The sequence below is a fragment of the Megalobrama amblycephala genome, linkage group LG1 (genome assembly GCF_018812025.1).
Source record: "Megalobrama amblycephala isolate DHTTF-2021 linkage group LG1, ASM1881202v1, whole genome shotgun sequence".
Lineage (NCBI taxonomy): Eukaryota > Metazoa > Chordata > Actinopteri > Cypriniformes > Xenocyprididae > Megalobrama > Megalobrama amblycephala.
The window spans coordinates 25,365,132-25,379,032 of NC_063044.1; positions in this window are offsets into that span (position 1 = coordinate 25,365,132).

Genomic DNA, 13,901 nt, shown 5'->3' on the forward strand with positions numbered 1-13,901 from the left:
GCATGAGCCCGGATCACCTGATGAAGGACTGCCCAAACTTCACGTGCTACAAATGTAAGGAGAGGGGACACTTTGCAAGGGATTGCAACGCTGTTAGGTGCCCGGAGTGTCAAGAGGTTTTAAAGAAATGTGAATGCTGGATGGAGGGAGAGGAAGGAGGAAGGAGGAAGGGAAAAACAGGTGGGCGGACAGGTGCATGAAGGAAACAATGAGGAGGATGGACAAATTGATGAAGCACAAGAGGAAGAAGGACAGAGCAACAGAGAGGAAGGAGAAAGTGAGAAAGACAACTGTAATAATAATGAACAAACGATCGAGCAGGACACTCAATGGACGGAAATGGAAATATCGGACAGTTTTAATATTTTTATGGAGGACGTGGAGAGAGATGGACATGGAAGGATGGATCAAAATAAAGAAACGGACAGTGAAGGAGAAATAAAGATGGACAGCATGGACAAAGACAGAGGGGGGAGAGGACAAATAAGAAGAAGAGCTTTAAAGGTAAAACCAAATTTGGAAGGTGCAAGAAAAAAAAATGACAAAAAGTAACAGATATGATGTGTTAAGGGGCTTGGAGGGAGAAAATGGTGAATAATGGTTTTTAAGTATTTATTTGTCTTTCTTTTAATGGTTTTAAGTTGTGCTACTTTTAATGCAAGGGGACTGTTGGACATTGGGAAATTTGAAAAAGTAAAAGAGAAATGTAAAAGGGAAGATATTATTGCACTACAAGAAACGAACTGGAGAGAAAATGTTATGATTGATTATAAAAAGAGATGGGATGGAGGTATTTTATATAATAATGGAGATGGGAGGTTTGGGAGAGTTGTGGCTTTTTTAATGAAGGATGATGTTTTTAAAGTGAGTAAAATTGTGTATAAGGACAGGATGGGGAAGTGTATGGTAGTTGAGACAAAGTATGAAGGAAGAGATTTGATTTTAGTAAATGTACATGCACCAGTGGAGGAGAAGGAGTTTTTTAATGTTTTAAGAAATATTGTAAAGAAGTATAAAGAAATAATAATGATGGGGGATTTTAACACAGTTTTTAGCAAGCAAGATATGGCTCAAGGAATGGTTTTTAAAACGGATACGGGAAGAAAAGAATTAAAGGCATTAATGGAGGAAAATAATTTGATAGATGTGTGGAGAGAAAGGAATGAACAGAAAAAAGAGTTTTCAAGGAGACAAATAGTGGGGAATTTTGTATGCCAAACTAGAATTGACTTTGTTTTATGTAGTAGAAATGTGGAGAATTTTATTGAAAAGATTAAGTATGAGGAAACAAGTTTTAGTGATCACAAGTTTTTTTTTTTTATAGTGGACTGGAGTAAAATGCAAAGAGGGCCGGGAGTATGGATTTTAAATACGCAGATTTTAAAGAATGAAGATTATGTTACAAAAGTTAAAGAAATTATAGAAAAAGAAAAGGAAAATAGAATGTATGAAGAGGATAAGAGAATATGGTGGGAGAATGTAAAGTTTTTAATCAAAAAATTCTCGATAAAATATTGTAGTTTAATACAGAAATGTAAAAGATACAAAGAAAGAGAAATAAAAGCAAGTTTGGAAAAGGAATTGAATAAAGAAAATAAAGACATACAAAAGATAAAGGAAATAGAGGGAAAATTTAAAGAAATAGAAGAAAAAGAATATGAGGGGGCAAGGTTAAGAAGCAAAGCAAAATATGTGGTGGAGGGAGAAAAATGTACAAAGTTCTTTTTTGATTTGGAAAAAAAGAAAGGGAAAGCTGAAATGATAAAAGAAATAAGAGGAAAAAACGGGGAAATTGTAGAAAGTAATGAAAAGATTTTAGAAGAAATAAGGTATTTTTATGAGGATCTATTTAGTGCAAGAGGTGTGGAAGAGGAGGAAAAAAAGAAATTGTTAAATCAGATAAAAGCAAAAGTAAGCGAGGAAGATAAAAAAGAATGTGACCAAGAAATCAGAGAAGAAGAGATTGAAAGAGCAATAAGTCAACTGAATAAAAAGAAAAGTCTGGGTATAGATGGTTTGGGAACTGAATTTTATATATGTTTTAAAGGAGTTTTAGTAACGATTTTATAGACATTTTTGAAAAAGAAGAAATTAATGAAAGAACAAGAATGGGGTTAATGAAACTGGTATACAAAAAGAAAGGAGAAAAAGTAGATTTAAAAAACTATAGACAGATCACAATGTTGAACACAGACCTTAAGATTTTAGCGAAGGTTTTAGCGAACAGGTTAAAGGAAGTAATGCCAAGTATAATTAAAACAAATCAAGCTTATGGAGTAAAAGGAAGAGATATAGCGGATATAACAATGAGCATAAGAGATACAATATGGTACATGAAAGAAAAAAAATGAGGAAGGATATGTAACTAGTTTGGATTTTGAAAAAGCTTTTGATAGGGTTGAGCATGGGTATTTATTTGAGGTTTTAAGGAGTTTTGGTTTTGGGGATTTTGGATTGAGATTTTTTAAGGGTGCACTAACAAGGATTAAATGTAATGGGTTTTTAACAGACTGTTTTAAAATCACACGTTCATTCAGACAGGGTTGTCCGCTTTCTGCATTATTATATTCACTTGTATCAGAACCTTTAGGATTGGCAATTAGAGAAAAAGAAGGAATAATAGGGATTGAAATTTAAGAAAATAAGGCTGAGGGGAAAGTTTTTCAATACGCTGATGATACGACGATAATTGTAAAGGGAAAAGAGAGTGTTAAAGAAGTAATGAATGTTGTAAAAAAGTATTGTAGAGGATCTGGAAGTAAAGTAAATGAGGATAAAACAGTGTATATGAGATTTGGTAAAGCTATGGTTTTAACGGATTGTTTTAATTTTAAGGAAGTGGAAGAAATGAGGATTTTAGGAGTTTTAATGGGGAAGAATGAGAGGAAATGTGGGAGCAACTAGTTACAGATATAGAGAGGCGTTTAAATTTTTGGAAATTAAGAACTTTAAACTTGAAGGGGAAGTTTTATATTGAATGTTTTAATGGTTTCTAAACCTTGGTGGTGTTTTATATGTGTCTGAAATGCCTTTATGGACAGAACAGAGGTTGAAGAAATGCTTTCTTTTTTTCTTTTTTTTTTATGGGAGGGGAAACCAGCGAGAATTGCGCACAACACGATTTTAGGGGCGGTGGAAAAAGGAGGCTTAGGATTAATAGATGTGGAACAACGAAAAAATGCTTTGAGAGTAAAAATTGTTAAGAAATACCTAAATGAAGAATACAAAACTGAGTGGAAGAAAACAATGAAATACTTTTTAAATAAATGTGGTTGTTTTAACATGGGGGATGGAATTTTATGGATGAAAACAAAAAATTGGATGACTGAAGGATTACCTGCATTTTACAGAGAAATTTTTAGTGCTTGGGGAAAATTTTTAACGAAAATTGAGTATGATCTGCGTGGGAGAGAAAACATTTTAAATCAACCTCTGTTCTTAAATAACCCCTTAAAACAAGGGAAAGAGATATTTTTTAAGAAGTGGATGGAAGTGGGCATAATGAGAGTGAGAGATGTTTTATATGAGTTTAAAGAGGGGTTTTTACCAACACAATATGTTGTCGATGCAATGGAAGTAGCAAAAGAAGAATACAGCAAACAAGAAATAACAAATAAATATGAAATCATTAAAAACGCTATACCAAAAGAGTGGATTAAAAGAATTGAGTGTGTGGAAGAAGAGCAAAAAGAGAAGAACATTTATGTGAAACTGGGAGAAAAATTGTGTGATTTTAAAGAATGTACTGTAAAAATGTTTTATTGTGTTTTTAGAGATGGTGTTTTTAAAGAACCAATTGTAAATAAGTACTGGGTGGAGAAATTCAAAGATTTAAAAGAAGAGAGTATATGGAGAAACATGAGGGGAAAATGTGTGGAGACAAAGTTGGAATGTTTGGATTATTTTAATAATCCAAACATTATTATTTTATTTTAAATAAAATCGGGATGGCACAAAATGCAATATGTAAAGTGTGCCAAGAAAAAGAAGAATGGATTTTACATATGTTTTTATATTGTAAAGAATTGGAGGATTTTTTAAAGAAATGTAAATGTGTGGTTAAAGAATTGACTGTGGATTGGGATGAAAATGTAATGGAATGGAACAGAGTGGTGATGTTTGCTTGGGAGAAGAAGTGTCGAAACAAAAAGTTTATAAATCTGTGGGTAATGTTGATGAAAAGTGCAATATGGGAGAGAAGAATTGTGGCGAAAAAAGAAAAATTTGTGTTGGATGTTTGGACTGTGTTTAAAAGAAAAACAGAAGTGTACATGGTAAGACTTTATGTGTATTTTAAATGTTAAAATATGTTGGATGTTTTTTACCATGTTTTTACTCCACATGTTTGTTGTGTTTTAAAAGACCTAATGTGGAAGCTGCCGGGGAGCGAAGGAGATTTCTGAATTATTTATGTAAATGTATGATGTAAGGTAAATGTGTGATGTGTGATGTAAAGGAGATATGAGATGTAAAGGGAAAACTGTAATTTTTATTGTATTATTTATTGTATTGTATTTTATTGATTGAAATTTCTTAATTTAAAAAAAAAAAAAAAAAAGTACGCCCGATCTCGTCTGATCTCGGAAGCTAAGCAAAGTCGGGCCTGGTTAATACTTGGATGGGAGACCGCCTGGGAATATCAGGTGCTGTAAGCTTTATGTTTTTTCTGAAAATATAAAGAGTGTCTGAATGTCTTAAATAGCCCACTCTTGGCTGCAGATTTCGCTTACGGCCATACCACTCTGAGCAGTAGACAGCAACAGGAAGTGAGTTGGCTGCTGTTGGAGAGTAAGGCTCTCCTCCATTCTGTTTTGTATTATAGTTTTTTTGTTTGTTAGATTACGCTAAACAAAGCATTTAATTTATTTTTTACGTTTTAACCCCAGACAGTTTTTAAAACTGTTTGGGGTTGAGTTTGATTTTTGGTAGTGAAATAAATTAACAAAGAAGTATATAATGGAGAACGGAACCCAACTGGAAAAAGGATATGAGAAAAATGACAATGAATCTGAAGGAGAGATTAACTTAATCAAAAGGAAAATGGAAGGAAATAATGAAAATCAAGAAAATGAAACAAATGGGCAAATGTGGTATCAAGAAAGAAGAAAAATGGAGTTGATATGGATAAAGGAAGGACTGAACAACAACAACAACAGAAGATACAAGGTAAAGAAAAGGATCATTTAAACGGTGAAAAGAGACAAGAGGAATGTCAAAAAGATGAAATGATAAATAAATTGAGAGGAAAAATGAGATACCAGAGAGAGTATAAAAAAGAAACAACGTTGACAATGAATGTGAAAAATCCTGAACAACTAACTGTGATGATGATAATAAAAGCTATAGAAGACAAAATTGGAATAGGTAAACTATATGGACTAAGGGAAAAAAATGGACTATGAATATGAACTCACATTGGAGAAAGAAACAGACTGTGAGAACTTGATGGATGGAATACTAATAAATGGACAAATTTGTAAACTGAGAAAGCTCTGTGCAACAGAGAGGATGGTTTCTTTTTTACACCTGCCGAATTATATAAATGATGATGATATTCTACAAAAACTGACAAGCTGGGGGGTGACACCGATACTGCCCCTGAGAAGGAGGTATTACCCTGGGACAACAGTGGCAGATGGAACTAGATACATAAAGGTTAAATTTCCAAAGGATGTAATGTCACTTCCTTACAATACAAGATTTGAAACAGAGGATGGAACACAGTTTTTCAGAGTTATTCATGATCACCAGGTAAAAACGTGCACAATTTGTGCAAGTGTTGATCATGAAAAGAAGGATTGTCCTCAAATGGTGTGTCGAGAATGCCTGGAGCAGGGGCATTATGCGCGGGACTTTGGTGCCAAAGACATTGACTAAGGTAAGAGAAGCGGAAAATGGAGAGAGTACATCTGGGATGGAAAACAAAGGCAAAGAAAGACTGAATAAAAGTATACCAAAAGAAGGGATATACATTAAAAAGGTTCTTTTAAAACAAAAGAGAAGAAGAGAAGAATTAAAGGAAAAGATGGAGAGGAAGAAAGATAAGAAAAGAGAAGCAAGATTAGGATTTCTGGAATAAAATTGAATAGAATGATGACTGGTTTTTGGGTGTTTTTATTTTTATTTCTGATGAGTACTTTGTTTTGCATCGCTGAATGCAAGAGGATTGACAAAATACAAGAAAATGGAGAAATTGATGATTTTGACCAAACAATGTGATGTATTATGTTTACAAGAAACATTTTGGGAAGATAAAATAAGTGATGAAATAAGGAAATTATGGGATGGAGAAATGTATATGAATTGTGATTTGGAGAGAAAGAGGGGTGTGGCGATATTAATCAAGAGGGATTTTTGAGGAAAATGACATAGATTACAAAGACACAAATGGTTGAATTATAATAGTTAAACTATTATATAAAGATAGAGAAATAAAATTGTGCAACATTCATGCACCAAATGAGGAAAGAGAAAAGTTTGAATTTTATAAAAGTTTAAATATTTTAATGGAAAAACAAGAAAACGTTTTTTTGGTTGGGGATTTTAATACAGTGTTGCAAAGAATAGATATAGATGATTCAATGATTTATAGAGCTGATAGAGGAAGGAATGAATTATATAATATAATGAGTTGGTAGAGACTTAAAGCAAAGTAGAATAGATTTATTTTTATGTAAGAGAAAGGAATTACACTATGTTTTAAAGGCATTTTATAAAAATTATAGTGAAAGTGATCATGATTTTTTATGGATGATGGATTTTACTGAGATTATCAAAGGACAAGGAATGTGGATGTTAAATACAGAACTTTTAAAAAAGGAAATATACAGAATAGAAATAGAAGGTATAATACTTAATAGTGTTAATGATGAGATGTATGAAGAAGACAAAGGATTTTGGTGGGATAGTTTGACAAATAAAATAAAGAGGTTTTCGATAAACTTTTCTAAAAAAGTACAGAGAGCTAAAAGATTGACAGAAAAATAAAGTTAAAAAAGAATGGAATGAAGAAATTAGAAAAATAACAGAGGGAGAGAAAAACATTGACAGGATAATAGAACTGCAAGAAAAATTGAGGAATATAGAGGAAGAAAAGTGTAAGGGAGCAATAATAAGAAGCAGAGCAAAGGATATAATTACGGAAGCCCTGAACCGCATGGTGAAAAAAAAAAAAAAAAAAAACTTGGTAGGGAGGAAAAAAAAAATCAAAAAGTTATCTCGTTATTTCAACATAATAAGTCGTTATAACGACATAATATCTCGTTATTTCAACATAATAAGTCGTTATAACGACATAATATCTCGTTATTTCAAGATATTAAGTCGTTATAACGACATAATATCTCGTTATTTCAACATAATAAGTCGTTATAACGACATATCTCGTTATTTCAAGATATTAAGTCGTTATAACGACATAATATCTCGTTATTTCAAGATATTAAGTCGTTATAACAACATAATATCTCGTTATTTCAACATAATAAGTCGTTATTTCAACATAATAACTCTTCATTATCTATCAAGTATGATAAAGGACATGTATTTATCAGTGTCCCCAGTGGCGCAATGCTAAAGTATTGGACCGCCAGTTTAGCTTTTACTGTGATCGCCGCGGTTTCGAATCCGCCTTTTGCCGAGTTCGTTCTTCTCTAGTTTCACATCACATATCAAAAAAGGCATTCATTTTCAATAAAAATTAAAACAATGTTATAAAAGTGCAAATAACCTGCCTAACGAGTGTTTAATAACATTAAAAGTATTTATTGGGCAGGGTTAGCAGCATGTTCGATATTACCCACTAGAGGGCAGAATAAGACAGGGAATCAATTAAAGAGCGCAATAGTTATGTTGAACTACTGTAACAATTTGGTGCTCCAAAATCCCAGAGGTTTATCATGGGAATTTGCGTTCATCCCAGGCTAACCTTTATTGAGGTTAAATTTATTAGACCATAGTAAATAAAACAATTTACAGTGCAAATGTCAGGGCTGTCAAACTTACAGCCCGGTGTCCAATCTGATTTGAACTATAATAAAACATAGAGATGCATTAGTCCAGGGGCCAAAAACGTTTTTAAGCGGGGGTTTTTTTTTATAATTTTTTTTATTATTATTCAGATTATGTCGTTATAACGACTTATGTTGAAATAACGAGATATTATGTTGTTATAACGACTTAATATCTTGAAATAATGAGATAGTATGTCGTTATAACGACTTATTATGTTGAAATAACGAGATATTATGTCGTTATAACGACTTATTATGTTGAAATAACGAGATATTATGTCGTTATAACGACTTATTATGTTGAAATAACGACTTATTATGTCGTTATAACGACTTATGTTGAAATAACGAGATATTATGTTGAAATAACGACTTAAGTCGTTATAACGACTTATTATGTTGAAATAACGAGATATTATGTTGAAATAACGACTTAATATCTTGATATAACGACATAATATCTCGTTATTTCAACATAAGTCGTTATAACGACATAATAAGTCGTTATTTCAACATAATAACTCTTCATTATCTATCAAGTATGATAAAGGAGGTTCACCTATCAATGTCCCCAGTGGCGCAACGCTGAAGTATTGGACCGCCAGTTTAGCTTTTACTGCGATCGCCGCGGTTTCGAATCCGCATTTTGCCGAGTTCGTTCTTCTCTAGTTTCACATCACATATCAAAAAGGCATTTATTTTCAATAAAAATTAAAACAATGTTATAAAAGTGCAAATAACCTGCCTAACGAGTGTTTAATAACATTAAAAGAATTTATTGGGCAGGGTTAGCAGCATGTTCGATATTACCCACTAGAGGGCAGAATAAGACAGGGAATCAATTAAAGAACGCAATAGTTATGTTAAACTACTGTTACAATTTGGTGCTCCAAAATCCCAGAGGTTTATCATGGGAATTTGCGTTCATCCCAGGCTAACCTTTATTGAGGTTAAATTTTTTAGACCATAGTAAATAAAACAATTTACAGTGCAAATGTCAGGGGTGTCAAACTTACAGCCCGGTGTCCAATCTGATTTGAACTATAATAAAACATAAAGATGCACTAGTCCAGGGGCCAAAAACGTTTTTAAGCGGGGTTTTTTTATTATTATTCTGGGCTTGCAAACAAACTGCTTTGTAATATAAAAATCAAAATAGGTGCTAATATATTGAAATAATAGGACACGGAGTGTCTATTTACAGTAAGTGCTAATAGCGTCCCTTGTTGACAAACACTCTTTACAGTATAGCTCCAATGTCTGGTTGGGCCACTCAAGTTTAAAAAGGGACAGTTGTAAATCGATGTATTCAGTGGCATAACAATAGCATGTAGGGTTTCAGATTTTGGCTTTTACAGCGATCGCTGCGGGGTCGAATCAGCATTTTGCCGAGCTCACCCAATAATAGAGCTCACTCCTATTTTCTCATAATATACATTTTCAAAAAAATGAAAATAATGTTCAAAAAGTGGAAATTGGAAAGTGTTTAATAATATTAAAAGTGTTCATTGAGTAGGGTTGGTGGAAAGTGGAGGGGTTTTATTCTCCCAATAATGCAGCATCCATTTAATAATTTTAATAAATATAATCACTCTATATGATATTATTGCATCCTGTACAAAAATACTGAGGTACAAATAGTATCTGCCAATACTAGCCTACAGCATCTAAATACTATTTACACTTCTTGCAAAGAACTGATAGGCTACTTTTACATGGTGTCAATAGAATATATTGCTATTTTCACTTAGTATAAATAGCATATCGTGAAAATGCTGCTATTGTCATTTAGTATAAATAGGATGTATCATATTTTCACTTAGTGTAAATAGCATCTACAGTAGGGGTGTCAAACTCATTTTAGTTTGAGGGACGGACTGGAAAGAAATGAACCATATGCAGCCCGAATTACCTTCTTCTTATAATAACCTTTGTGCGCTGATAGTTGCATTGATATTAAACATATGAACAACAAATTAATTTGCAAGAAAACTGCATTGATTTTTTGTTTTTTTACAGTGAAAAGACTATTCGATTTTTAAAATTATTTTTTATTTAATATTTTTATTAGCATCTATTTTAATTTATCATGGCCAATTTCAATTTTTATAAGAAGCAAAACATCTGATTCTGATACTGGTTGCAGGCAAACACTGGCATTTGGATATTAGAGGCATTTTTATCATAGTCAAAGATGTTATGCACATGAGCATGAGCAGTTGTTTTTAATTTAAATTACTGAATAATTTCAAGATTAACAGCAAAAAACTAGGTCTGGTCTGACTTTAGCTTTGTGAAATTATGCTACATAACAAAACAAAATCAGCAGACGGACTGAATGAATATTACTACTTTATATGGAGATAAGAGGAAAAGCCATCAAAACTTTTCTTAAAACAGTTGCCTTCGGAGATATATTCATATCAATCCCACTGTAATTAGGGCCCAAGCGAAAATTCGCGCAGGGCCCTCTTGTTCTTCTAAGGATTATTAGGGCCCAAGCGAAAAATTCGCGCAGGGCCCTCTTGTTCTTCTAAGGATTATTATTATTTTTTTTTTTTTTTTTTTTTTTTTTTTTTTTTCCGTCTTCCGGGGCTTTTTGGGGGCCTTAACATGCTCAAAAACTCTTGAAAATTGGCACACACATTGGAATCCGCGGCCATTAGGACGCCGGAGAGGCTGGTACCCGGGCGTGGCAGGGGGGCTCGACAGCGCCCCCTTGAAAAAAGTCTGAAAATTTGGTCCATATATTAAACACGCTTGCACGTATTAGTATGAAACTCAGTACACATATAGACCTCATCGGGCCGAACAACTTTCGTGCTCTAAGTTAAACACCACGCCAACAGGAAGTCAGCTATTAAGGGTTGTTTGAAAAACGCATGCTCTGGAATTTGATATACTCCTCCTAGACGATTAATCCGATCGCCACCAAACTCGGTCAGCATGAAGTCAAGACACTGATGATTAAAAATTGCCAGGGGATTTTTGATATCTCGAACGGTTTGGCCGTGGCGAGGCAACGAATTTATGGCGAGAAAAAGGAAACAGGAAATGTGTTATAACGTCTGCATACATATATTGATCTTTATGAAACTTCACGAGTGTGTTCGTTATAGGAGTCTGATCACATGGATGTGACTATTGTGAGTCAAAGTTATAGCGCCACCAACTGGCAGCAGGAAGTGTATCACTTTTTGAAATGTTTTGAGATCACCCTCTATTTTTACCTGATTTGCTTCAAACTTCATCAGTGTAATGTCAATACACAGCAGATGTAGACCTATGACAGGATTTTTGATATTTGAAATATTGTTGCCATGGCAACAGGTCAAACTGTAATAATATTCTTGAGTGTTTTTGAGGCTCTTAACATGCTTCAAATTGCATGAAACTCGACACACACATCAATATTGTCAACCAGTAGACATGGACAAAGCCATAGAAATGGGCGTGGTGGAGGGGCTCAGTAGCGCCACCTTTTGACAAAAGTGGGGGGGTTAGTTTTTCCTACAATCACCAAACTCGGTACACATATTGTTCTCATCAAGCCGGACAATTTTCTAATTTACATTCATTAGCTCCGACCAACAGGAAGTCAGCTATTTTGGTTTGAATGTTAATTTTTTGAAAAAACAGGCTATGAATTTTATACTACTGCTCCTACAGGGTTTATCCAATTTACACCAAACTTTTTTTAACTTGTTGCTAACACATTGAAGTTGTTTAATTGCAAACGGATTTTGGATATCTCAAACGGTTTGGCCGTGGCGAGGCAACGAATTTATGGCAAGAAAAGGGAAACAAAAGTGTTATAACTTCTGCATACATTAATTGATTTTGATGAAACTTCGGCTTAGTCTTCGTTGTACAAGGCTGATCACATGGATGTGACTATTGTGATTCAAAGTCATAGCGCCACCAACTGGAAGCAAAAAAAGGTGTCACTTTCAGCATACATTGAGATCACCCTCTTATTTTTACCTGATTTGCTTCAAAATTCATCAGAATAATGTTAAAACTTGGCACATGTAATCCTTTGAAAATGGGCAGGGAGGAGGGGCTCTATAGTGGCACTTGTAGTGCAGTAAATGTGGAGTGAATTTGACATAGTCCTTTGATGTTTAACCGTTTTAAGTGCCTATTGCCCGCTGTGCACAGTTGCCCTGAAGCCACCGGGGTGGCGGTGCCACCGGGCTTGGGCCCGCCATCGCTGCTCGCAGCTATATTTATTATTTTTTTTTTTTTTTTTTTTTTTTTTTTTTTTTTTCCGTCTTCCGGGCTTTTTGGGGGCCTTAACATGCTCAAAAACTCTTGAAAATTGGCACACACATTGGAATCCGCGGCCATTAGGACGCCGGAGAGGCTGGTACCCGGGCGTGGCAGGGGGGCTCGACAGCGCCCCCTTGAAAAAAGTCTGAAAATTTTTTTCCATATATTAAACACGCTTGCACGTATTAGTATGAAACTCAGTACACATATAGACCTCATCGGGCCGAACAACTTTCGTGCTCTAAGTTAAACACCACGCCAACAGGAAGTCAGCTATTAAGGGTTGTTTGAAAAACGCATGCTCTGGAATTTGATATACTCCTCCTAGACGATTAATCCGATCGCCACCAACTCGGTCAGCATGAAGTCAAGACACTGATGATTAAAAATTGCCAGGGGATTTTTGATATCTCGAACGGTTTGGCCGTGGCGAGGCAACGAATTTATGGCGAGAAAAAGGAAACAGGAAATGTGTTATAACGTCTGCATACATATATTGATCTTTATGAAACTTCACGAGTGTGTTCGTTATAGAGTCTGATCACATGGATGTGACTATTGTGAGTCAAAGTTATAGCGCCACCAACTGGCAGCAGGAAGTGTATCACTTTTTGAAATGTTTTGAGATCACCCTCTTATTTTTACCTGATTTGCTTCAAACTTCATCAGTGTAATGTCAATACACAGCAGATGTAGACCTATGACAGGATTTTTGATATTTGAAATATTGTTGCCATGGCAACAGGTCAAACTGTAATAATATTCTTGAGTGTTTTTGAGGCTCTTAACATGCTTCAAATTGCATGAAACTCGACACACACATCAATATTGTCAACCAGTAGACATGGACAAAGCCATAGAAATGGGCGTGGTGGAGGGGCTCAGTAGCGCCACCTTTTGACAAAAGTGGGGGGGTTAGTTTTTCCTACAATCACCAAACTCGGTACACATATTGTTCTCATCAAGCCGGACAATTTTCTAATTTACATTCATTAGCTCCGACCAACAGGAAGTCAGCTATTTTGGTTTGAATGTTAATTTTTTGAAAAAACAGGCTATGAATTTTATACTACTGCTCCTACAGGGTTTATCCAATTTACACCAAACTTTTTTTAACTTGTTGCTAACACATTGAAGTTGTTTAATTGCAAACGGATTTTGGATATCTCAAACGGTTTGGCCGTGGCGAGGCAACGAATTTATGGCAAGAAAAGGGAAACAAAGTGTTATAACTTCTGCATACATTAATTGATTTTGATGAAACTTCGGCTTAGTCTTCGTTGTACAAGGCTGATCACATGGATGTGACTATTGTGATTCAAAGTAATAGCGCCACCAACTGGAAGCAGAAAATGTGTCACTTTCAGCATACATTGAGATCACCCTCTTATTTTTACCTGATTTGCTTCAAAATTCATCAGAATAATGTTAAAACTTGGCACATGTAATCCTTTGAAAATGGGCAGGGAGGAGGGGCTCTATAGTGGCACCTTGTAGTGCAGTAAATGTGGAGTGAATTTGACATAGTCCTTTGATGTTTAACCGTTTTAAGTGCCTATTGCCCGCTGTGCACAGTTGCCCTGAAGCCACCGGGGTGGCGGTGCCACCGGGCTTGGG